This window comes from Delphinus delphis, chromosome 1, assembly GCF_949987515.2.
Source record: "Delphinus delphis chromosome 1, mDelDel1.2, whole genome shotgun sequence".
NCBI classification, from domain to species: Eukaryota; Metazoa; Chordata; class Mammalia; order Artiodactyla; family Delphinidae; genus Delphinus; species Delphinus delphis.
The window spans coordinates 92,056,913-92,084,149 of NC_082683.1; positions in this window are offsets into that span (position 1 = coordinate 92,056,913).

Sequence of the window (27,237 nt, forward strand, 5' to 3'; positions counted from 1 at the left end):
TCCAGCACCTTCAGTGCATGATACGCAGCAGTACCTAGAGAGCAGTGGATTCCCCCAGGACAACCTCCTCCCAAGGTAGTCTTGTAGCAGAGTACCTCTAGCTTTCTCTATGTCCTAAGAGTGGATTTACAGCACTTGATTTCTAGCAAGTTCAGCCATCAAGCATCACAGCAATATCTTTGCCCCTCAGAGAGCCACCACCTTGCCTTCTCCAATATTTTCTGGATCTGAGCTTTTTTCTATTTTCCATATAGTTATTTTTACTTTATCAACCAGTTCCATATTACTCCAATCCCCTGTAATGGTTAATAATTCTTTTTATTGACCTTTCCCTGTTCAAATTACTTTGTGGTTTCTTTCTCCTGACCAAACTCTGACTGATATACCATCTAAAGCTATCTATTTATGGAGGATTATTAAGACTCTTAGTTTTACATTTCCTGATATAATGGCAACCCATGTCTTATATCTTTTTAGCTAGGACACATTTAGCCATGGATCAATACTCTGAAGATTGAGTTCAGTTTTAGTGTTCAAAAGTATTTAATAGAGTGTTTTCCAACATGATTCTAAGACATATTCTCCCTCTGGTATATTTTCCAGGAGATGATTTCTTTAGTCTGAGGCCATTTAGAGCATACTGCAAGAATGTGAGGAAAGGAAGCTTATACCCCTCGATGATAAGACTGGATATATTGCATAAAAGTCTTGCATAATTTGTGATGCATTCCTTAGGTAAATTAGGGTTCAAAATCAAGAGTGAAATATCCAAGCCCATAGGTGACCTGCACTAAACTTGATAGTGAAAGTCACGAGCCCTGGAGATTGTGGGTCTCCTGTACATGAGGGTAGAGGCAACACTCTTGTCTAAAGAAGCCTAAGTGTCTACTAACTTTGCTAATATAGTTTAAAAATGTCATTGGCCCTCTTTCCTTTTCCTAAGTATTAAGAATGATAGGGACAATGATGTGTCTTAGTAAGTGATCAGACTTTTCAAATTTCCCTATTAAAAAATCCCAGTAAAATGACTGTCTATCACTGGAGATGTAGATTGGAACTACCCAGCCAGACACAAAATCAAGTCAAATTTTTGCTTCAGTCAGAGCCATAGTTCTCTGGAAAATTTTCATCTTTCTAAAGATAAGCAAAAAGAAAGCATATTTTCAAAACCCATAGCAGGTAGGTGGTTGTATGAAATCTATTCAGAGATGTTCAAGGGACACTGAGGTTTGGATTATTGTCCAAGTTCCACCTTCATACTTTTGCCAGGTTGATCATTGTGACAGATGAGACATGTACTGGAGGCATTCAGAAATATTTAGTACAATGTGTTCACCAATATCGATCGGGTATAGTGGCAAAGTTTTGAAAGTTTGCATTTGAAGTCTCTGTCCCCACCAAGCAGCTCTCATGTTGTACTATAAATTATCCTCATGAATTTATAGTTAGATTTTTTTTTGTTAAGTTTTTACAGACTCCAGAGCAGATCTGTGACATGCTATTATAGCTTCTTTTCACATCTCCAATGATTTGGCTTCTTGGAGTATTAAAGGGGCCAGGATCTCAGTGAGGGCATAATGCTCAGCTAAGGCATTTCCTATAGCTTCCATATTATCTCCTTTTCAATGAGATTCTATATGAGAGCCCTTGAAAGTTCTTTAAATTAGAGACCATTTTCAGTTGGTCAAAACCTTGATTGTTTCCACACTGACTACTCCAAAACTATACCTGGTACCAGGTATAGGTTAAAAATCTCTCACAAGTTAAGCAATATCTGGTAAATGTAATATCTGGAAATTTTAGTAAGTTCTGGTATCTGAGCTGACTTCACCTCTAGTCAAAGATCAATTTATAGTAAGGGAGAGCTGTTATGGTATACTCTGCTTAATATCTTCTTATTTCATTTTTAAGTTATGATCCATCAAAAAACAAGATGAAGTCTGGATTTCAGTTCACAACAGAGAGAATAAACAGTCATGGATTTACCCTTCTTTTGGAGAATGGAATGATAGCAGGATACAGTTTATGCAAATAAATAGAAATATTTGAGGGGAAAACTAACAAAATTTCATGGGAGGTAAACCCATTTATTAATAAATGTTCTCTATTTTCAGTAAGTAACAAGCACTGACAGCATGAAAGACTGTCACGTTTAAAGATTTTAAAGTCAAGTATGGAGAAGACTTCCCTAGTTCAGCTGCTGTTACAATTTCTCTTAGAAAATACGGGTAGGTCTCTGTCACAAGATTTGTGGTACACCTTTAATAAGAAATTGGTCTTTGATTATTCCTATGAGTTTGAGTCTAAATTCCAAGAACTTGCTGATATTATTCAGGTACAGATAGATTTATAGGTTCATGATAATTAAGAAGGCACAGAGTATGGGGCTCTTAAAGACTGTATTTAAATGACAAATTTTTTTCAGATTTAGATACCCAGGGAAGTTTCAGTGATAAGGTAATATAAAAGTTGAGATTCTCATACTAAGTGAAGTAAGTCAGACAGAGAAAGACAAATACCATATGACATCACATATGTGGAATCTAAAATATGACACACATGAATTTATTGAAGAAACAGAAACAGGCTCACAGACATAGAAAACTAATTTATGGTTACCAAAGGGGAAAGGTGATGGGGGAGGGATAAATTAGGAGTTTGTGATTAGCAGATACAAACTACTGTATATAAAATAGATAAACAACAAGGTTCTACTGTATAGCAGAAGGAATTATATTCAATATCCTATAATAAGCTACAATGGAAAAGAATCTGAAAAATGATAGGTATATATATGTATAACTGAATCACTTTGCTGTACACCAGAAACTAAAACAACATTGTAAATCAACTATACTTCAATTTTTTAAAAAAGTTGAGGTTCTGTTGCCAACAATACATAGCGATACTCAGAAAAAACTATCATTTGTCTCCTAGTAACACTGAATGGATTGTAATGTATGTAATCCATTGGGAGTGTTCACAGCCTTGGGACAAATCATGTCCAAAAAAATCAACTTTGTTCTCACAAAATTATAACTTTTCTTCGTTGTTTTTATGGCCTAAAAGAGTATGTATATTGATGGAGTCAGTTTATTACTAATATTCCTTATGTATATAGATGCAAAAATTCTCAAAAAATATAAACAAACAGGATTTCCGCCTTACATTCTGACATTAATGGGATTTCAAAGTTGTCACTCCTGTACTCATGATGAGAAAAAGTTGAACAAACAGAAAATTAACAACTCTTCTTAGATCCATCAGGGAACTGAGGTCACTGTAAATCCATTGTCCTGAAAACCGGACAGGCAGGCAGATATAGAGAATCACAGTTTATCAAGAACAAAACCTGCAGAAGCCATAAATGAATAAGAACACTTAAAGTAACTGACAAATAACTAGAGGCTGAGTGTGGACTAGCTTGAGTTAAAAATTCCTGAGGGCTCTGTTTTAGTTGGGGGGGGGGGGAGATGTTCTGCGAGTTTTACCACTAAGAACCCCACCAGGTTCTCACAGTGAAGAATGCAGAAATAGACCCTCAATCTCTGCAATAGATACAAACCAATTTTTTGAATTTATAGCAACTTTTTGGTAAAAATTTTATGAACTTGTAGCAATTTCTATGACAGTGTTTTTGATTTGTAGCAAAAGTTGAAAAAGAAAAGAAAAGAAAATTTCCAAGACCTGTGAGACAATTATAAAAGATATATGTATGAGTTATGAGAGGATTAAAAAGAGAAATAAGAAAGGAGAAGAAGAAAATATTTGAAGTAATAATGGCTGAGAATTGTCTAAAATTCATCAGGGACACCAAACACCATACATCCAGGAAATTCAGACATAACAAAGAAGGACAAAGACCAAAAAATGTACACCTACACATATCATACTCAAATGACAGAAAACCAAAGGCAAAGAGAAAATCTTGAAAGAAGTCAGAGGGAAATGGAGATTTACTAAAATAGAGGAACAATGATAAGAATTATATTAGACTTTTTTTTCAGAAATCATGCAAGCAAGAAAGGCATAGAATGAAATACTTAAAGTGTTAAAATAAACACAGACACACACACACACAAGCACACACATAACTAAACACAAAACACCAACCTAGAATGCTGTGTCCAGCACAATAATCTTAAAAAGTGAATGAGAAATAAAGACTTTGTCAGAAAACCAAAAACTGAAGTTTGCCACCTGTAGACCTGCCTGGAAAGATATGTTAAAAGTTCTTCAGAGAGAAGGAAAAATTTATTCACTTCAAAAGCTCCCCAAACTGGAATTAAATTATGAAATTTTTGTCATTGTGAAATTAGCCATTTAGAGTAATAATTTAATGATTGACAATTATAGTATAAATGGGCTGGCCTGGAGAGGTCACAGAGTTATTTTAAACTAAGACCAACCCATGAGAGTTTAACAAAGGTCATAGACAGTAAATTTCCTCTCCAGCTTCTGGAATGTCAGCCCAGGTTTACATGAAGTCCCACTCTCAGCTTCTCATCTTAGAATCTCTGCCATCATCACCAACTTCAAACTGTCGATTCCCAAATATACCCCTCTTACTGATCTGTTAGATTCTTCACTGCTAATTCCCACAGCTCAAGCCACTTGTGTTGTTAAAGGTGTCTTCAGTTTAGAGGCGTTCACATTACCAGAGTCTATCAGGTGGGGATTATGGCTTGCATCTTGTCCTGCAAAGAAAGGAGTATATTCTTTGTCTTCCAAAGTGGGATTTCTAAATTTGTTTTCCTATACATATGTTATTATATAATATTATACAGATCCATACAACTGTAACTGGTGAGTGTTGTGTCAGTCACACAGGAGGAGTGGCTTTTGCATGTAGCCAGGAATCTTAACATCATGTATTACATTCTTGCTCAGATGAATGCTGAGTTCTAACTAAAGTGAACTTAATTTGGGTACTCACCTGTGGCTATGCATCTGACAGCCAACTTTCTAAATATTTGAAGAAGTAAAAGTAGAATGAATCAAAATCACACATACAGAGACCTGATATATAAATGTCATCGCAAATGCATCAAGAATTTTTATCCAGGAAAAATGAGTATTTAGAATAAAATCTATTATTCATGTCAAATGGGATGACACTTTCAGTCATTCAAGAACACAGTTAAGTATTGAGTTTATAAATGACAGGAACTAACCTTTTAGATAAGAAGATGAAGATGAAAATTTTGTTGTTGCACACGAGCAGAGTGCAGTATATTTTGGAAGGCAGACACATAAACCATCAATCATTATACTATATCATAAGGAGACTTTCTATAGCATGTAGCATAATGATAACTCAATAGGAGTATCAGCTAAACAAATGAACTCAGTCTTTTATTTGGGGGGAAGTTGGGAAAGGATGAAGGGTATATGGTGTCATTATCCTTTCACAGAGAAAGTAATTTTTACTAAATTGTGGCTTAAATGGTGTGTAAAATGTCCACAGGCTAAGACTATTCTCTGAAAAAGTACCAAGGAGAGTAAGCCCAGGGAATGTTTAAGTACCAGTGTCATTTAGTAGGTATGCAGGACATGTGTACGATAATACCTTTTATGTAGGAAACCAAGAATCACCTCCCAGAAAATAAAAGGTCTTGTAAAATTTGACACAACTCTGCTTGACATTGTTATTCAGACTTGGTATCCCTAAAAATTATCTGCAGCAAAATTCACTCAGTTTTAGCTATGAACCTTCTTCTGGAACACAAAGTTTTCTGGTTTTGTTTAATTAAAAAATGTATATTTTTATGTGCTTGGAACAGAGGGATCCAGTTAAATGGATCCCTCCAGTTAACTAGAGGGATCTAGTTAAATAGACAACATGTATTCTGTGGTTATTAAATTAAACTTTTAAACTGTGTGTTCAAATTTGATATCCATATTGATTTTTGTTTGCTTGAGCTATTAAATCTTGAGCAAGGACTGATAAAATCTTTCAAAATAATGATGGAGTTTTAATTTTATTTTTTATTTTTTTATGTACAGCAATGTGACTATAGTTAACAATGCTGTACTTTATAAATGAAATTTGCTAAGAGGGTAGATCTTAAGGGCCTTCACCACAAAAGAAAGAAAACAAAAGAAGAGAAGAGAAAAGAAGAAAGAGATAGAGAAGGAAGGAAAGAAGGAAATGGTAACCATGTGAGGTGATGAGTATGTTATTTAGATGCTGGTGATTATTTCACAATGTAAATGTGTATCAAAATATCAAGTTGTCCACATAAAATATATATAATTTTTATTTGTCAGCTATACCTCAATAAAGCTGGGGAGAAAAACCAAAATTGCAAAACTTCTAGAAAGAAACATAAGAGAATATCTTTGCAACCCTGTAATACACAATATTTCTTAAACACAATTTTAAAAATCACTGACCATAAAAGGAAAAAATAATAAGTTGCACATCAAAGTTATAAATAACTTTTTAATTCAAAAAAAAAGTTCTAGACCTACTGTAGCCATCCTAACATCAATACAAAGCTTTCAATAGTTTTTGTTTGTTTGCTTATTTGTTTTTTGGTTCCCAGAGGAGAAAGGGAGAGGGAATAAAGAGCAAAAATTGGAAGAAAAAGATTCAAAGTGGGGAAGAGAGTGGGAGGAAAAAAGTTTTTAGTTCAAAAAGGTATGCCCTGTTAGGAGGTTACAGTTTTTACTTTATTTTTAATTTTATTTATGTTTTTATACTGCAGGTTCTTATTAGTTATCTATTTTATACATATTAGTGTATATATGTGAATCCCAATCTCCCAATTCATCCCACCACCACCACAATGATGGAGTTTTTAATACCCACTTGTCATTTCACTAGTTTTGGTTTATATACATTGAGAATTTTCACATGAATGTAGAAAGTTATTTCACATAATTTTACTATGATTATTTTTTTATTTATGATTATTTATACCATCTTTTTAATTTTGTTTCATGGTTTATCTATACTTGTCATTCCTTATTATATACATCATATATTACTTTCTTATAGTGGTTTATAAGATATACACTTCATTTTTATTATTTTAATGCTCACCTTTAAAAGTTAAACATAAATTTTTGATGTAAAATATATAAAGAAAAAGAAAGATAAAATAAAAAACATATTTATCTATCTGTCGTTAACAGTGCCATCAAACACTTTAATTCTAATTAATACCTGTATAAGTTTACTAGGGCTCCCAGAACAAGGTAACACTGACTGGGTGGCTTAAAGAACAAAAATTTATTTTCTCACAGTTCTGGAAGCAAGAAGTCCAAGGTCAATGTATTGGCAGGATTGGTGCCTTCTGAGGGTTGTGAAGGAACAGTCTGTTCTAGGCCTCTCTTCTTGTCTTTTGGATGATTGTCTTCTCCCTGTGTCTTCACATTTTATTCCTTTTGTGTCTATGTCCAGATTTCTTCTTCTTATAAGGAATCAGTCATATTGCATTAAGGTACATCCTAATGAACTCATTTTAACTTAAGTACCTCCGTTAAAACTGTCCCCAATTATGGTCACGTTTGTAGATATGGGAGGTTAAGACTTCAACGTGTGAATTTTTTTTTTTTTTTTTTTTGCATTACGCGGGCCTCTCACTGTTGTGGCCTCTCCCGTTGCGGACGTGCAGGCTCAGTGGCCATGGCTCACAGGCCCAGCTGCTCCACGGCATGTGGGATCTTCCCGGACCGGGGCACGAACCCGTGTCCCCTGCATCAGCAGGCGGAGTCTCAACCACTGCGCCACCAGGGAAACCCCAACGTGTGAATTTTGAGGGGACACAAAAGAGCCAATAAAACCAGCTTCACCCATTTGGCTGCTATTTCTACCTAGAAAATTAATTCTACATATTTTTATTAAAATAAATTAGATATCATCCTTATTTATCTGGTCAATATAATCTCAAATTTACCTACTTGTCTATATATTTCTTTTCAAAAGTTATTTGTTGAGAAATCTGCTAACAGTAGAACTGTCTGTGACTATCTGTTTTTTGCTTCATTTAAGAAAGTTTTAGAGATTGGTTCAAGATGGCAGAGTAGAAGGATGTGTGCTCACTCCTCTTGTGAGAGCACTGGAATCACAACTAACTGCAGAACAATCATTGACAGGAAGACACTGGAACTCACCAAAAAAGATACCCCCACATCCAAAGACAAAGGACAAACCAAAATTAGATGGTAGAAGGGGTGCAATCACAATAAAATCAAATCCCATAACCACTGGTTGGGTGAATCACAAACTGGAGAGCATTTATACCACAGAAGTCCACCCACTGGAGTGAAGGTTCTGAGTCTTACATCAGGCTTCCCAAACTGAGGGTCCAGTAATGGGAGGAGGAATTCCCAGAGAATCAGACTTTGAAGGCTAGCGGGATTTGATTGCAGAACTTTGACAGGACTAGGGGAAACAGAGACTCCACTCTTTGATGGCACACACAAAGTAGTGTGTGCATCAGGACTCAGGGGAAGGAGCAGTGACACCATAGGAGACTGAACCAGACCTACCTGCTAGTTTTGGAGGGTCTCCTGCAGAGTTTGGGGGTGGCTGTGGCTCACTGTGGGGACAAGGACACTGGCAGCAGAAGTTCTGGGAAGTACTCCTTGGTGTCAGCCCTCCCAGAGTCCACAACTAGCCCCACTAAAGAGTCCCTTAGGCCCCAGTGCTGGGTTGCCTCAGGCCAAACAACCAACAGGGAAGGAACACAGCCCCACCCATCAGCAGACAAGCAGATTAAAGTTTTACTGAGCTCTGCCCACCAGAGCAACACCCAGCTCCACCCACCACAATTCCCTCCCATCAGGAAGCTTGCACAAGCTTTTTAGATAGTCTCACCCACCAGAGGGAAGACAGCAGAAGCAAGAAGAACTACAATTCTGCAGGCTGTGGAACGAAAACCACATTCACAGAAAGATAGATAAAATGAAAAGGCAGAGGACTATATACCAAATGAAGGAAGAAGATAAAACCCCAGACAAACAACTAAATGAAGTGGAGATAGGAAACCTTCCAGAAAAAGAATTCAGAATAAATATAGTGAAGATGATCCAGGACCTCAGAAAAAGAATGCAGGCAAAGATCGAGATGAAGCAAAAAATGTTTAACACAGACCTAGAAGAATAAAAGAACAAACACCTAGAAGAATTAAAGAACAAACAGAGATGAACGATACAATAACTGATATGAAAAATACACTAGAAGGAATCAATAGCAGAATAACTGAGGCAGAAGAACGGATAACTGACCTGGAAGACAGAATGGTGGAATTCACTGCTGCAGAACAGAATAAAGAAAAAAGAATGAAAAGAAATAAAGATAGCCTAAGAGACCTCTGGGACAACATTAAATGCACCAACATTCACATTATAGGGGTCCCAGAAGGAGAAGAGAGAGAGAAAGGACCTGAGAAAATATTTGAAGAGATAATAGTTGAAAACTTCCCTAACATGGGAAACAAAATAGCCACCCAAGTCCAGGAAGTACAGAGAGTCCCAGGCAGGATAAACCCAAGGAGAAACATGCTGAGACACATAGTAATGAAACTGACAAAAATTAAAGACAAAGAAAAATTATTAAAAGCCACAAGGGAAAAATGACAAATAACATACAAGGTAAGTCCCATAAGGTTAACAGTTGATATCCTAGCAGAAACTCTACAAGCCAGAAGGGAGTGGCATGATATATTTAAAGTGATGGAAGAACCTACAACGAAGATTACTCTACCCAGCAAGGATCTCATTGAGATTCGATGAAGAAATCAAAAGTTTTACAGACAAGCAAAATCTAAGAGAATTCAGCACCACCAAACCAGCTCTACAACAAATGCTAAAGGAACTTCTCTAAGTGGGAATCACAAGAGAAGAAAAGGACCTATAAAAACAAACCCAAAATAATTAAGAAAATGGTAATAAGAACATACATATTGAAAATCACCTTACATGTAAAGGGATTAAATGCTCCAATCAAAAGACACAGGCTCACTGAGTGCATACAAAAACAAGACCCATATATATACTGTCTACAATAGACCCACTTCAGACATAGGAACACATAGAGACTGAAAATGAGGGGATGGAAAAAGATATTCCAGGCAAATGGAAATCAAAAAAGAAAGCTGGAGTAGCAATACTCATATCAGATAAAATAGACTTTAAAATAAAGAATGTTACAAGAGACAAGGAAGGACACTGCATAACGATCAAGGGATCCATCCAAGAAGAAGATATAACAATTATAAATATATATGCACCCAACATAGGAGGGCCTCAATACATAAGGCAACTGCTAACAGCTATAAAAGAGGAAATCGACAGTAAAACAGTAATAATGGGGGACGTTAAAACCTCACTTACACCAATGGACAGATCATCTAGACAGAAAATTAATAAGGAACACAAGCTTTAAATGACACAATAGACCAGATAGTTTTAATTGATATTTATAGGACATTCCATCCCCAAACAGCAGATTTCACTTTCCTCTCAAGTGCACAAAGAACATTCTCCAAGATAGATCACATCTTGGGGCACAAATCAAGCCTCGGTAAATTTAAGAAAACTGAAATCATATCAAGCATCTTTTCCAACCACAACACTATGAGATTAGAAATCAATTACAGGGGGAAAAAAAAGTAAAAATACCAAACACATGGAAGCTAAACATTACATTACTAAATAACCAAGAGAATACTGAAGAAATCAAAGAGAAAGTCAAAAAATACCTAGAGACAAATGACAACGAAAATACAATGATCCAAAACCTATGGGATTCAGCAAAAGCAGTTCTAAGAGGGAATTTTATAGCTATACAAGGCTACCTCAAGAAACAAGAAAAATCTCAAATAAACAACCTAACCTTACACCTAAAGGAACAAGAGAAAGAAGAACAAACAAAACCCAAAGTTAGTAGAAGGAAAGAAATCATAAAGATCAGAGCAGAAATAAATGACATAGAAACAAAGAAAACAATAGCAAAGATCAATAAAACTAAAACCTAGTTCTTTGAGAAGATAAACAAAATTGAAAAACCTTTAGCCATAGTCATCAAGAAAAAGAGGGAGAGGACTCAATCAATAAAATTAGAAATGAAAAAAGAGAAGTTACAATGAACACTGTAGAAATACAAAACATCATAAGAGACTACTACAAGCAACTCTATGCCAATAAAATGGATAACCTGGAAAAAATGGACAAATTCTCAGAAAGGTATAACCTTCCAAGATGCACCAGGAAGAAATAGAAAATATGAACAGACCAGTCACAAGTAATGAAATTAAAACTGTGATTAAAAATCTTCCAACAAACAAAGGGCCAGGACCAGATGGCTTCACAGGTGAATTCTATCAAACATATAGAGAAGAGCTAACACCAATCCTTCTCAAACTCTTCCCAAAACTTGTGGAGGAAGGAACACTCCAAAACTCATTCTACGAGGACACCATCACCTGGATACCAAAACCAGACAAAGATACTACAAAAAAAGAAAATTACAGACCAATATCACTGATGAATACAGATGTAAAAATCCTCAACAAAATACCAGCAAACAGAATCCAACAACACATTAAAAGGATCATACACCATGATCAAGTGGGATTTATCCCAGGGATGCAAGGATTCTTTCATATATGCAAATCAATCAATGTGATACACCATATTAACAAACTGAAGAATAGAAACAATATAATCATCTCAATAGATACAGAAAAAGCCTTTGACAAAATTCAACACCCATTTATGATAAAAACTCTGTGGAAAGTGAGCATAGAGGGAACCTACCTCAACATAATAAAGGCCATATATGGCAAACCTACAGCAAACATCATTCTCAATGGTGAAAAAGTGAAAGCATTTCCTCTAAGATCAGGGACAAGAAAAGGATGTCCACTCTCGCCACTATTATTCAACAGAGTTTTGGAAGTCCTAGCCACAGCAATCAGAGAAGCAAAAGAAATAAAAGGAATACAAATTGGAAGAGAAGAAGTAAAACTGTCACTGTTTGCAGATGACATGATACTATACATAGAGAATCCTAAAGATGCAACCAGAAAATTATTAGAGCAATCAATGAATTTGGTAAAGCTGAAGGATACAAAATTAATTCACAGAAATCTCTTGCATTCCTATACATTAACAATGAAAGATGATAAAGTGAAATTAAGGAAATAATTCCATTCATCATTGCAATAAAAAGAATAAAATACCCAGGAAAAAGCCCACCTAAGGAGACCGAAGACCTGTATGCAGAAAACTGTAAGACTCTGATGAAAGAAATCAAAGATGACACAGATGGAGAGATATACCATGTTCTTGGATTGTAAGAATCAATATAGTGAAAATGACTATACTATGCAAAGCATTCTACAGATTCAGTGCAATCCCTATCAAATTACCAGTGACATTTTTAAAGAACAAGAAGAAGAAATCTTAAAATTTGTATGGAGACACAAAAGACCCCAAATAGACAAAGGACTCTTGAGGGAAAAAAACGGAGCTGGAGGGATCAGACTCCCTGACCTCAGACTATACTACAAAGCTACAGTAATCAAGACAATATGGTACTGGCACAAAAACAGAAATATAGAACAATGGAACAGGATAGAAAGCCCAGAGATAAATCCATGCACATACAGTCAATCTATGACGAAGGAGGCAAGGAAATACAATGGAGAAAAGACAGTCTCTTCAATAAGTGGAGCTGGGAAAACTGGGCAGCTACATGTAAAAGAATGAAGTTAGAACACTCCATAACACCATACACAAAAATAAACTCAAAATGGATTAAAAACCTATATGTAAGACTGGACACTAAAACTCTAGAGGAAAACATAGGAAGAACACTCTTTGACATAAATCACAGCAAAATCTTTTTTGACCCACCTCCTAGAGTAATGGAAATAAAAATAAAAATAAACACATGGGACCTAATGAAACTTAAAAGCTTTTGCACAGCAAAGGAAACTCTAAACAAGCTGAAAAGACAACCCTCAGAATGGGAGAAAATATTTGCAAATGAATAAACAAAGATTAATCTCCAAAATATATAAACAGCTCATGCAGCTCAATATTAAAAATACAAAAAACCCAATCAAAAAATGGGCAGAAGACCTAAATAGAAATTTTTCCAAAGAAGATATACAGATTGTCAACAAACACATGAAAGGTTGTTCAGCATCACTAATCATTAGAGAAATGCAAATCAGAACTACAGTGAGGTATCCTTTCACACTGGTCAGAATGGCCATCATCAAAAAATCTACAAACTATAAATGTTGGAGAGGTTGTGGAGAAAAGGGAAACCTCTTGCACTCTTGGTGGGAATGTAAACTGATACAGCCACTATGGAGAACAGTATGGAGATTCCTGAAAAAACTAGAAATAGAACTAGCATACGACCCAGCAATCCCACTACTGGGCATATACCCTGAGAAAACCATAATTCACAAATAGACATGTACCACAATGTTCATTGCAGCACAATTTGCAATAGCCAGGACAGGGAAGCAACCTAATTGTCCATCGATAGATGAATGGATAAAGAAGATGTGACACATATATACAATGGAATATTACTCAACCATAAAAAGAAATGAAACTGAGTTATTTGTAGTGAGATGGATGGACCAAGAGTCTGTCATACAGAGTGAAGTAAGTCAGAAGAGAAAAACAAATGCCATATGCTAACACATATATATGGAATCTAAAAAAAAAAAAAATAGGCATGAAGAACCTAGGAGCAGGATGGGAATAAAGATGCAGACCTACTAGAGAATGGACTTGAGGACACAGGGAGGGGGAAGGGTAAACTGAGATGAAGTGAGAGAGTGGCATTGGCATACATACACTACCAAATGTAAAATAGATAGCTAGTGCAGGCAGCTGCATAGCACAGGGAGATCAGCTCGATGCTTTGTAACCACCTAGATGGGTGGGAGGAGGAGGGTGGGAGGGAGTAGCAAGAGGGAGGGGACATGGGAATATATGTATACATGTAGCTGATTCATTTTGTTATACAGCAGAAACTAACACAACATTGTAAAGCAATTATACTCCAATAAAGTTGTTAAGAAAAAAAGACACATGCACCCCAAAGTTCATTGCAGCATTATTTACAGTAGCCAGGTCATGAAAGCAACTTAAATGCCCATTGATAGACATATGGATAAAGCAGATGTGGTACATATATACAATGGAATATTACCCACCCATAAAAAGGAACAAAATTGGGTCAGTTGTAGAAACTTGGTTGGACCTAGAGACTGTCATATGGAGTGAAGTAAGTCAGAAAGAGAAAAACAAATATCGAATATTAACACATATATGTGGAATCTAGAAAAATGGTACAGATGAACCAGTTTGCAAGGCAGAAATAAAGACACAGATGTAGAGAACAAACATATGGACACCAAGAGGGGAAAGTGGCGGGGGTGGTGGTAGTGGTGAGATGAGTTGGGAGATTGGGATTGACATATATACACCAATATGTATAAAATAGATAATTAATAAGAAACTGCTGTTTAAAAATAAATAAATAAAATATAATTTAAAAAAAGATTTATTATATTTCAAATTCTGTAGATTTATTAGTATGTGTCTAATACCCTCTGTGTAAATTGAATTATCTTTATCCTACTTTTGATATGTTTTATCTGATTCTAAGCAATCATTTCTTTCTTTAAAAAAACATCATCAATTATCTCATCACATAGTATTTCTCCTTTATTATTACTATTTTCTCCTAGAATTCTGAACAGATGTGTAGTAGTCCACCTCATTCTAACCTCCATGATATCCTTACTTCTCTTTAATAGATTTTGTTTCTGTATTTTTTGGCTGCATTTGAGAATTTTCTAAAACTCCACTATTTAGTTCACTGATCTTCTTTCAATTATTTATAATTGCATGTTTAACTTTTCAAAAAATTTTAAATAATCTTTATTGAGGCATTATTTGGGTACAAAATATTACCTATTTAGATTATATAAATTATTGAATTTTGACACCTATGACAGAACCACAACAATCAACATATAGAATATTTCTATCATCCAATTTTTCCTCATGTTTTTTTCCCAGATAATCCCCCTCCACTTTTGAATTAAAAAAACCATTGATCTTCTACTTTGCATTTTCTAGAATTTCATATACATAGAATCAGACCACATTTATGCTTTTGTGTCTGTTTTCTTTTATGTAATATATTGTTTTTGAGGGTTAACCATGTTGCTGTATATGTCAAAAGTTTGTTTCTTTTTAATATTGATATTGCAAAATTTATTTATTCACCTCTTTGTAAATAGTAATACATGAAAAGATGATCGTGATCCACCCTTTAGAATGGCCAACATTAAAAAAGACTAATAATGCCAAAACTTGATGCAGATGTGCAGTGACCAGGACTCACATACTATTGGTGAGAACGCAAAATTTCACAACCATTTTGGAGAAAAGCCAGTCTCATATACAATTTCTTAATTTCTTATAAAATTAAGTGTAAATCTATTATATGGCCCAAGAAATGTTGTTTTTAAGTATTTAACCAAGAGAAATAAAAACGTGAAAGTATGAGAACATATATGCATATATACACATATCTTTATATGAGAATATTTACAGGAGCATCTATTATAATAGCTAAAAGCCAGAATCAATTAGGTTTTAAATTTACTTATTTTTAACTACTAGAAGTAATATTTGATTTAATTTCAAAGTTTTGGTTTTTTTGATATCTTTTTTGTTACTTAGATTTTAATTCTTTCTATTAGTTTTAAATCATTTTAAATTTATCTTATTTTAGCTTTTTGATCATTCTGTTTGAAGTCCTTATGTGTCTAATTGGGGAATTTCATGGTTTTGTTGATTCTTGTGGTGGCTTGATTTCTTGTTAGTGGTTTAATTTTTGAAAGTGAGCATTTATTTTGAGTTCTGTTGGTGAGAATACTGTAAGATATATCTGAAAGTGTGCCCCTTCTACTGCATACCCCATGAATATATATTAGGCCACCTCATTGTAACAAGACCAAGTTATGATAATGTCCAAATAATGCAGTAATATATATTTTATGTAATAATTTGTTTGTGGCTAGAACAGTGATTTTAAATTCTCAGAGGACCATTTTATTTTTTAAACTCAGAGCCCAAAACTAAAGGAAAATTTTCTTTCTTAAATTACTCTCCGGATGGCTACAATATTTTGTAGCCATCTTTTTCTCTCACTGGGTAGCATTTTGAGTGTCTGTGGGGGTCTGAATTACAGCTCTCTTAATTGGTTAGATCCAAGTATTTGTCTTTAACAGTATATGTGGTCATTAAAGCCCAAGCCTCTAGGTCTCAAAATTTGAAAAAGGCCCCAAGATCACTTGACCTTTAGTATTAGCTTACTGTTTGGATTTCAGTTCACTATTTGTTTTATGGGTTCTGGATTTTGTCCTTAACTTTTGGTAAACTTACGTCTGTATTTAAAAGCATGTTTGTTGTATAAATTAAACATTTATACTATTTTTTATTTTAATTCTTTTAGAGGGATAATGTTTCAGACTATTTTATATTTTCCAGAAAATGTAACTTTCTACTCCTCTCTTAATCCAGATTTTGCTAAAGTGTATTATTTGTTCACAGCTATATTCTCCCTCATTGCCCTTGCTGTAGACAGAGTATATTTTCTAGATGTATTAAATTTGGGTTTGGCCATATGATCTGTTTTGATCAGTGGAACGTGAACAATACAGATTGTACTCTAACTCTTTGAAAAGACTTTAAATGCACTGGAGTGGTTGGGCTGCTCCTTTATCTCAAATCCTGGAATGAGATGACCTAGAGAAAGACTGGAAGATTTGATACTGACCCACATAGCCCTCCTAAATAAAAGCAAATAAGTAAATGCTTGTTACTGTTATCCATAATCATTTTGGGAGTGTGTGTTGCCATAGCAAATGTTGACTAATACACCAAGGAGTCTGGTTTTCATTCCATCTTGGTTCTTGTTTCTCTCACTACTGATATGACTGATACTGTGTTATGCTTTCTTGATTGTCTCCTTTATTACAAGTTTTTGGTAAGGATCTGTTTCTTGGTCTAGGTGACTGCTAAACAGATGAATTCACTTTGTGGAAGTTCATCAAGCTTTACAATTATAAGTTGTACACTTTTCTGTGTGTATGTAATAATTCAAATTTTCAATAACTGAAAAACAATACTTAAATATTTTGATGGAACAAAAATTTCACCAAACAATATTTTAACCACTAAATTTTACATTTTACATATTTTCTATGCATTATTACCAGTAAAATAAGCAAATCTTCATTTACTTTTAATTATTGTTAGTCTTTCCACCATTTCAAGAAAAATTATTAATATTTCTAAAGCACTTTTTTGTATCTGCAAGTTTTGATATAAGGTGTTTGAATAAAACTTGAGAATGTACAATATATAGAACTAAAAAAATAAGAGGGTAAATATTGTTTCTGGTATATCATTTTAAATATTAAAATATAAATTTCATGAAGAAATTTTTCTCTGAATCAGATTGAATAGGAACAATTTTCCACTGGAATATTTTTTTAAAAAAGACTAAATGAAATAAAAGCCAAACATCTGAGGGAGGTAAATACATTCAAAAAATGAAAACAAAACATTGCTTTGGCAGGATTAATGTCCACAGCTTCAGTGTCAAAAAGAAATATGGGAAAGAATTAACAATACATGAAGCATAAATATAAACCACCTGAAACAAATGTTCAACAAGAGAATAAATTGAACATGAAATACCCTGTCCTTAGTCTCAGAGATGGAGAGAGTAATTGAGAAGATTATGCTTTGTGATCCACTGTGATAAATTCCAATGACAGATGCAATAGGATTGGCATGGAGCAGAAACAAAACTTCTGCTACTACAGGGATAATGAAAACTTTATAGATATGGCATTTTAAATGGTATGACCAATTTAAACCTTAAAACCAGTTAGTTATGCTTAAATTTATAGTATATAAGGCTAAAGAAGATCTAAAAGCATGGCTGTACTTAATAATACAGGAAGGTTTTTATATATAGCTGTTTTATATATATCTTGAATATAAACATTTTTCTTAAGAAATATTTGATGCAGATTTTAATTCTGCCTGTGACTAATGATTTAATTGTTAATATATTTTAAAGAGACTAAAAGGGAAAGTCCTATAGAATTATTAATATTGCAAGAACATATATTTTTATTCACACAACTTATTTATTTTTTCCTTTCAAAAGTGATTGCAAGTTTTAATCAATTGTCATATGCATAGGAAAGAACTGAAAATCTTACATATATTAAAGCTTAAATGCACACTGATCTATAGATGCCCAGGATGGGAAGCATTTAGATGTAAGAATGGTTGTTAGAACATGTAAAAAATATGAAATTCATGTAAAAGTGAAATGAATTTAAAATATTGTATTTTAAGGCAAGGTCAAAATTTCCTAACACTTAAATACTTTAGTAGATAAAGGGTAATAAAGAGTAAATTTATCTAATTTCAACATATGTTCTAGGAACAGGAACACAGAAATGAACAAATGTAAAAATAAGAATACACATGCAGTTCCTTCCATTCAGCATATAATAGTGGAGACAAAAAGAAAAACACCAGTTAAATTCAATTTGATAAATCTATAGTAACAGTAAGATTATGTTGCCAAAGAAGCAGAAGAAGGTAACATATTATGAGACATAATGTAGGAGGGTTATACAGGATAAAGACTCAGAGGAAGGTACACTCCAGCAGGGAGTCTATTACAAGTAGAGGGCAATAATGTGTGAAGAGGTGTGAGGGAATTTCCAGAATGACTGAAACATAATAGGCATAATGAGGTGGATGGCAAGATGAGACCAAAGCCTAAAAAAGTCACTACTACAAAAAGATTGTATTGTCATGACAATAAAATTAAAATATAAATTTTTACTCCTGAAAAATGAAGAAGCCTGTATAAGAATTTTAGTCTAGACAGATATAGAATATTTTATGTTTTAAACAGATAATCCTTGGAGGATTCTTGAAATTTTGGCTTGTAATATTTCCAGAAAACAAAGAGGCTAAGTATTATATGGTTAAAGTTTATTATTATAAATCCTTGTATATATAATACTTTATACAGTTGGACCTCCGTATCTGCAAGTTCTGCATTCATGGATTCGGAGGGCTGACTGTACTATGTAGTTATGTATAATTATAATTATATATATATAAAATTATAACATATTGTTCTCCACATTATAAGTAATACAGGTTAGTATAACTATTTTTGTTAATTAAATAATTTTCAGTATTTAATGTCTGCCAGAAAATTGTAATAGTAATGCAAGAAGAACACAAATCTCAAATGATTTGAAACACACTTATATCTCAAGCATTCAGCAGGGAATACTCTTCTTACAGTTTTGCTTTATTCTCAGGTTAGTCATTCAGAAATTTTATACATCTTTAGTTACTACCTACTATGGACCTGGAATAATCTAAACTCTTGGAATAAAACAGTCAAACAGAAAGGATCTCGGTCCTCAAAAAACTTACAGTAACATATTGATAATAAAAAGAACAGGTCAAGAATTCTGTATCTGAGGGCCTTACAGAATAATAACTAATTTCTCTGTGTGTTGATGATGCCAAGTGCAGAGAACTGCTGTGTAAGTGGAGAGACTGGTAGACCAAACAGGTGCATCTACTTGGACAGAAGAGGACAAATAGTTGTTTCAAGGTGTATGTTTCTGGTCTATGCTTTCTTTTGTGTCCTGAAGATTAGTCACCTGAAAAGAAATTAACTCAAAAAAAAAAGAAATTAAATCAAAAATGAAAAATGATATAAGATGTTAAGAAATAATTAAGAGATTTATAACATATAGGTAATTATTTTTTAAAATACTAACTGCAAAGGAAAAGGAAAGTCAAGCTTATTGTCAAATAATAGCTCAAAATGCTAAGTTCATGTTTCAAAGAATCCACAGAAAAAGAAAATGGTACAATGAGAAAATAGGCAGGATTTACTTTCAGTAGTTATGTTATGTCAATTCATTTCATTCAAAACACAGTACGTAATATACTATGTTCAATGCTGAGGCCAGGTAGAAGCTAAAATAGTGTTTTTTAAATGAATTGACTGAAAATTACAGTAATTATTTTATAATTCAGATCCACTGGACTTTAAAAAAAAAGAACATTAAATTACAGTTTGTTGTAATAGCATTCTTGGAGCACTAGCTTAGTAACACGTGTGATGTATAAATAAACTGATGTAAATCTTCAATTTGGAATTCAAATTCTAACATTCCTTCATGCCCTACCTTCACATTCAAACAGAAAATGGGCCAACGGTGAATATGTTTTACCAACTGCATATTGGAACTTTCTTTGGGGAGGGGTTGTATTAGGGCAGGGGTCCCCAACCCCCTGGCTGCAGACCGGTACCATTAGGAACTGGGCCTCACATCAGGAGGTGAGTGGTGGGCAAGTGAGTGAAGCTTCATCTGCCACTCCCCATCGCAAGAGTTACCGCCTGAACTATCCCCCCGACCCCACTGTCCATGGAAAAGTTGTCTTCCACAAAACCAGTCCCTGGTGCCAAAAAGGTTGGGGACTACTGTATTAGGGTATAGCCAGATTCTAAGGTAAGGAAGAAAGAGGAGAGAAACAAAAATCTGAGCTGAAAACTCAAATCATTTTAGATGGGGAGAAAGAAGAAGTTGTGAACAGTAAGTTGTGTATAGTTAACTCGTAAGTACCCAAATGATTTGTCCATCACTATTCCTGAGTAGAATAATTCTGCCTTCCTTCAAGCAATGTTATTTGTTTCAGGGATGGTATTATCTGATTGATATGAAAGAAGGGAAAAGGGGCTTCATTCTTCATCATTTTCATTATTTCTTCTCATCTAACAATGTTAAGAGTATAGACCTCTCTCAGTAGCATCGTTTGCAAATATTGTCTTCCATTCTGTAGGCTGTCTTTTTGTTTTGTGTATGGTTTCCTATGCTGGGCAAAAGCTTTTAAGTTTAATTAGGTCTCTTTTGTTTATTTTTGCTTTTGTTTCCATTATTCTCGGAAGTGGATCCAAAAAAATATTGCTGCAATTTATGTCAGAGTGTTCTGCTTATGTTTTCCTCTAGGAGTTTCACAGTATCCAGTCTTACATCTAGGTCTTTAATCCATTTTGAGTTTAATTTTGTATACAGTGTTAGAGAATGTTTTAAATTCATTCTTTTACATGTAGCTGTCCAGTTTTCCCAACAACACTTATTGGAGAGACTGTCTTTTCTCCATTGTATATTCTTGCCTCCGTCGTCACAGATTAATTGATGATAAGTGCGTGGGTTTGTTTCTGGGCTTTCTGTCCTGTTGCATTGATCTATGTGTCTGTTTTTGAGCCGGTACCATACTGTTTTAATTTCCAAAATATACAAATAGCTTATACAGCTCAATATCAAAAAAACAACCTAATAAAAAAATGGGCAGTAGACCTAAATAGACATTTCTTCAAAGAAGACATAAAAATGGCCAACAGGCACATGAAAAGATGTTCAATGTTGCTAATTATTAGAGAAATGCAAATCAAAACTATAATGAGGTATCACCTCACACCACTCAGAATGGCCATCATCAAAAAGTCTACGAATATTAAATGCTGGAGAGAGTGTGAGGAAAAGAGAACCCTCCCATACTGTTGGTGGAAATGTAAATTGGTGGAGTCACTATGGAAAACAGTATAGAGGTTCCTTGAAAAACTAAAAATAAGTTACCATATGATCCAGCAATCCCACTTCTAGGCATATATCTGGAGAAAACTCTAATTTTCAGATATGTGCACTCTAATATTCATAGCAGCACTGTTTACAATAGCCAAGACATAGAAGCAACCTAAATGTCCATCAATTGATGAATGGATAAAGAGGATGTGGTATATATATATATATATATATATATATATATATATATATATATATATATATAAATATTACTCAGGCATAAAAAATTATGAAATAATGCCATTTGCAGCAACATGGATAGACTTAGAAATTATCACACAGAGAAAGACAAATATCATATGATGTTGCTTATATGTGAAATCTAAAAAGAATAATACAAGTGAACCTATTTAAAAAACAGAAACAGACTCACAGACATAGAAAATAAAAAGTATAGTTACCAAAGGGGAAAGGTAGAGGGATAAATTAGGAATTTGGGATCAACAGATATACAGTACTATATATAAAGTAGATAAACAACCAGGACCTACTATATAGTACAGGAAACTATATTCAATATCTTGTAATAACCTATAATGTAAAAGAATCTGAAAAAGAATTTATATATATTACTGAATCACTTTGATTTACACCTGAAACATTGTGAATCAACTATACTTCAATAGAAAAAAATTTTGAAGTACATAAAAGTCCCCCCCACCAAAAAAAGAGTAGAGACCTCTGTCTTGTTAGGTGTGCTGTAACAAGGATAACCCATTTATAGGTAAATTTATTAGCCCTTTGGAATATTTTTAAACTTTATTTTCTGTGTACTCATTGCAGAAAGTTGACTGAAACAGGACTGCTATGATTTGTTGCCTGTCTAAACATCACTTTGTGAGGCAAAAAAAATTTGGTTGAATACCACACAGTATTAGCTCCCAAGGTATATGAGCCATTTGCTTTAAGACAATTACCTCATATGTTTAAGATCTGAATATACTGAATAGTGACCTATTTTTAAAATAAATATAATTATCTATATTTGTCTTCATTATCCCTCTAGAATTAGTGTTGTGAGCTACAGACTATATTCCAAAAGACAAAATATATTACCTTCAAGCTTATCCTTGGTCTTTTATTTTGCAGACTATAGAAAAACATTCCTGCTTATTTGTTGTAGCCATATCCTACCTTCTATTTCCTCATTTCTGAACTTAAGCTTCTCTTTATAGTTGACCCTTGAACAACATGGGTTTGAACAGCCCAGGTCCACTTATACTAGTATGTTTTTCTATAACTATACAGTCAGCTCTCCATACCCACGGGATCTGCATCCAAGGATTCAATCAACCACGGATCATGTGCTGTTTACCATGCACAGTTGGTTGAATCCCTAGACAGGAAATCCACAGGTATGTAGGGCCAATTATGGGACTTGAGCATCCACAGATTTTGGTATCCATGGCGATCCTGGAACAAATTCTCCCACAGATATGAAGGGAGAAGGGATGACGATATTTCATGCTCAATGAAAGGTATTCAATATAAGCCATTTGTACAGAAAAAATCTGTAATATCCTCTTCCTTCATTTTCATTGTTCAGCTGAATACTTCATAAAATGCTGACTACTAAATTTTTGTTTTTCTATTAGTTCTTAGTAATATGCCTATATTCAGAACTACTGAGATAATTATTTCTATAAAGTTCCTTCCCTGTCATATTTTCATTTTGAAATGTTTAAAAATAAGTGTCTTCCTAAGCTCATTGTGTGGTTATTATTGATCATTCATAACTTATAATAACTTAACCAGAAGAATATAGTAGCTGCTCAGGTTGATTGGTTCTAAGTTTGTACACAGAACAGAAGGCATAATAACATTTGGTGTTAGAATACTCTCAACACAGTAATATTATTTGGCACTAATTCTGTACATACTGTTAAAAATCCTTCTAGATTTTTTAGTTTACTAAACAGCAAAAACTATTGTTAAGAAGTATATTTCCTTATTACAAATTTTAGAATATTACTTTTTAACACACTGCATTAAGTATTATACAAAAATATATATGTTCATTTTAAATTGAATGAAAGCACAAAAATATAACTTAAAAATCTAATGTTTTTCTTTCTATGTAACTGTCAGAAGAAGAAAATTGTCTAGTTCGCTTGTATGGCAAGAAAAACTTTCTTCACACATTTATTTAATTTTTGTTATTCCTAATCACAAGGCTTTACAGATTAACATCTATCCTTGGCAAGTGAATTCTGCATAGTGTGATTTTGTGAAGTGTGCCATATCAGAAGATAATTCAAGACCATTTATTTTAATTTATCCTTTCTAGTATTGCAATAATCAACAAAAATGACTTTTAAAAGGCCATTCAGGGTGGTCAGTTAACACATAAATGTTCTTTAATGGTTTGTTTTGCATTCAATATTCCCCTAGGTAGAGCTAGACTGATTGAGGAAATATATAAAGTATTTTATGAGATGCATGGTGATATTTTAATTGATTCCTTAAACAAGCATATTCAGATTATTAAAAAGAATTAGTGTATCCTGTTTTCAAAGGTCTGTTATTTGATATTGGTCATCTCACAAACCAGGAAATCTATGATTAATAAGTTTCTTTTCTGTCACAACCCCAAATCCTAATATTTTAGGATTAATATCAGGGACATTGTGAAATTGAGAGATTCAAATACTTGGTATCATCGCTGCCAAAAAGATGTTTTGAAAGTGATTTTCCCCAATGGCCTTAAATATTTTAGGTTTGGACTAGAATTTTGAAATACTAACTGATTTTTTCAAAGTAACAAACAGTTAATAAGAATCAGATGAATAAATACCAAGAACTACTTATGTCCTGGTGATGTAAAAGTGAATGAGATACTCTAGTAGTTCTCAACAAGATTGTGTTCTCTCAGTAATGAATGCCTTGTTTCAAAAATGTGTAAATCATATTTTGTGGTGTTTGTGTGTGTATATTAGAGAGAGAGAGAATAATTAACAATTCTATGTTCTATGTATCCCTTTTATATTCTGCTCATAATTCATAGAAAATTAGATTTATTAAGTGTGTGCTATGGAAGATATTCTGTATTTCACTTTTTTCCTCTTTTCTCTCTAATAAAGGCTTCTTTGCCTCACCTTTAATTAGATTAACTGAAGACTTTGACATATAAAATAGGTGGAGTGTTTCTTACATACTTATAGGACTAAAAAGACAATTTTAGGACTGCTCATTGAATGGAAGTCAAGTTTCCCACAGAGAACAGATAATTGTTTACATTACACACACCACAGTTTCCAGGATCGCCTTTGAAATGTAGTTGAAACCTTCAAATTCTGAGTTGTGATAAATATGAGACAGGGCTGTGGTTTCTATAGTTGCTCTCTAGAGGCCTGTTCTTAAAGTTCATTACAGGTAATTTTACCATTCTCTCACATTTATTACCCTACTTCAGAATGAGTTACAAGTGCTTTTCATAGCACATGAGAAATGGCATGTATAGGGAAGAATTGAAAAAGTAATTGAGAGAATGGGAGAAATATCCATGAGCAATAAACCAAATCTTCTATTTATTTTACCTCAAAAAACCAAGAAGACACCCAGAGCTTCATGCTGGTTACTATAATAACTCCAAGGTTCAGCTACCTCAAGGTCGTTATCTTCTGCCATTAACTCTTATCCCTTCTGGTTAAATACTGCTTTTTCTAAACGGCCATGGTTGATTGAGCTACCTACAAGAGCTGCCCCTGAAGAAGTTCTCCCCATCTCCAGGCTTACATATCATCTTTAGATGAATGACTTATGAACTGACCAGTAGATGCATATATTCCAGTTAAACATGAATTCTCTAGTCTAGAATCTCTAGGCTATTATTGATTAAGAACTTTCATCTATGATATAATCCTTCTACAAAGAAATGATATTTTATAATATGCTGACTTCCTTAATCACCTACTCTAGAACTGCATTTCAATAACTTCCTTTATATCCCATAATTTTCAGCTTCTCCTAAACTGGATAATTCCCATTGCTATAAAAAAAGGCTCTAATATTTCCCATTAAAAAACCTTGATTTTTCTATTTTCTTTTAATTGCTATTTTATATGTTTACTGTATCTTGAAACAAATGTATTGAAAATAGTTGCCTTTACTGGAAAGCTCTACCTTCTATTTTTTTTTGTGTGTGTGCTCCAATGAGGGGCCTACCTCAGTCTTAATTCCCTATCTACAGTCTTCCTAGTGAGCACCCAATGAAGGCCTATAACAGGTTGTGAGTAGACAAATCAGTGAACGTCAATAGAAACTATGAAATAGGGACTTCCCTGGCAGTCCAGTGGTTAAGACTCCACAATTCCACTGCAGGGGTGCAGGTGATCCCTGGTGGGGGAACTAAAGATCCCACATGAGGCGCAGTGCGGCCAAAAAAAGAAAAGAAACTCAGAAACTATGAAACATAAATTCAGAGATCTAAAGACCAAAAAAACAAAAAAATATACAGAGACTCAAAGACCTATGGAGTAATACCTAACAATCTAAAAAATGTGTAATTGGACTCCCAGAAAAGGGGGGACCAGAAAAACTGTTTCAAAAATTCTAAATTCTTTCTAAATTTGATGGAAAGTGTAAATCCACACATCCAAGTCATTAAATAAACTCCAAGTAGAATACATGTAAAGGAAGCTATACTTAGACACATCAAAATCAAGTTGCTAATAAAGCAGTGATAAGGATAATAACCTTTATAAAAGCCAGAGGAAAAAATATGCACTATATACAGATAGAATGACAGAAAATTTCTCATCAGAAACTAAGCATGGAGTTATTTTTTAAAGGTGGTAAAAGAAAAGAGAAAAAAGAACTATCAACCTAGATTTCTATACCTAGTTAACATGTCTTTAAAAATGAAGACAACATAAAAGCATTTTCAGACCAACTACCACACAAATATTATCATGGCTAAAATCTTAAAAATAAGATCACTGACAATACTATTTGCTGGAGATGACACACAGCAACAAGGACTCTTAATTCTTTACAGAATGATACAGCAGCTTTGGAAGTCAATTTCACAGTTTCTGATAAAACTAAATATTGTATACCATAAAATTAGAATACTAAGTACTTATTCAAATTATTTGAAAACTTATGTCCACACAGAAACCAGCATGTGATAGTTTATAGTGTCTTCAGGATCACCCAAAACTGGAAGAAAGAAAGAACAACAAATAGTTAAAGTAGTACTGGATTTTATCCCAAAGTATAATATAAATATCTATGTGTCCACAGTGACATAAATAAATGATTGAATAAATAAATGAATGAGGGGGAATATACTAGTTTGTTTTTTTTTTCTTTCCTTCCTTCCTTCCTCCCTCCCTCCCTCCCTCCCTCCCTCTCTCTCTCTCTTCTTTCTTTCTTTCTTTCTTTCTTTCTTTCTTTCTTTCTTTCTTTCTTTCTTTCTTTCTTTCTTTCTTTCTTTTTGGCTGCATTGGGTCTTCGATGCTGCACATAGGCT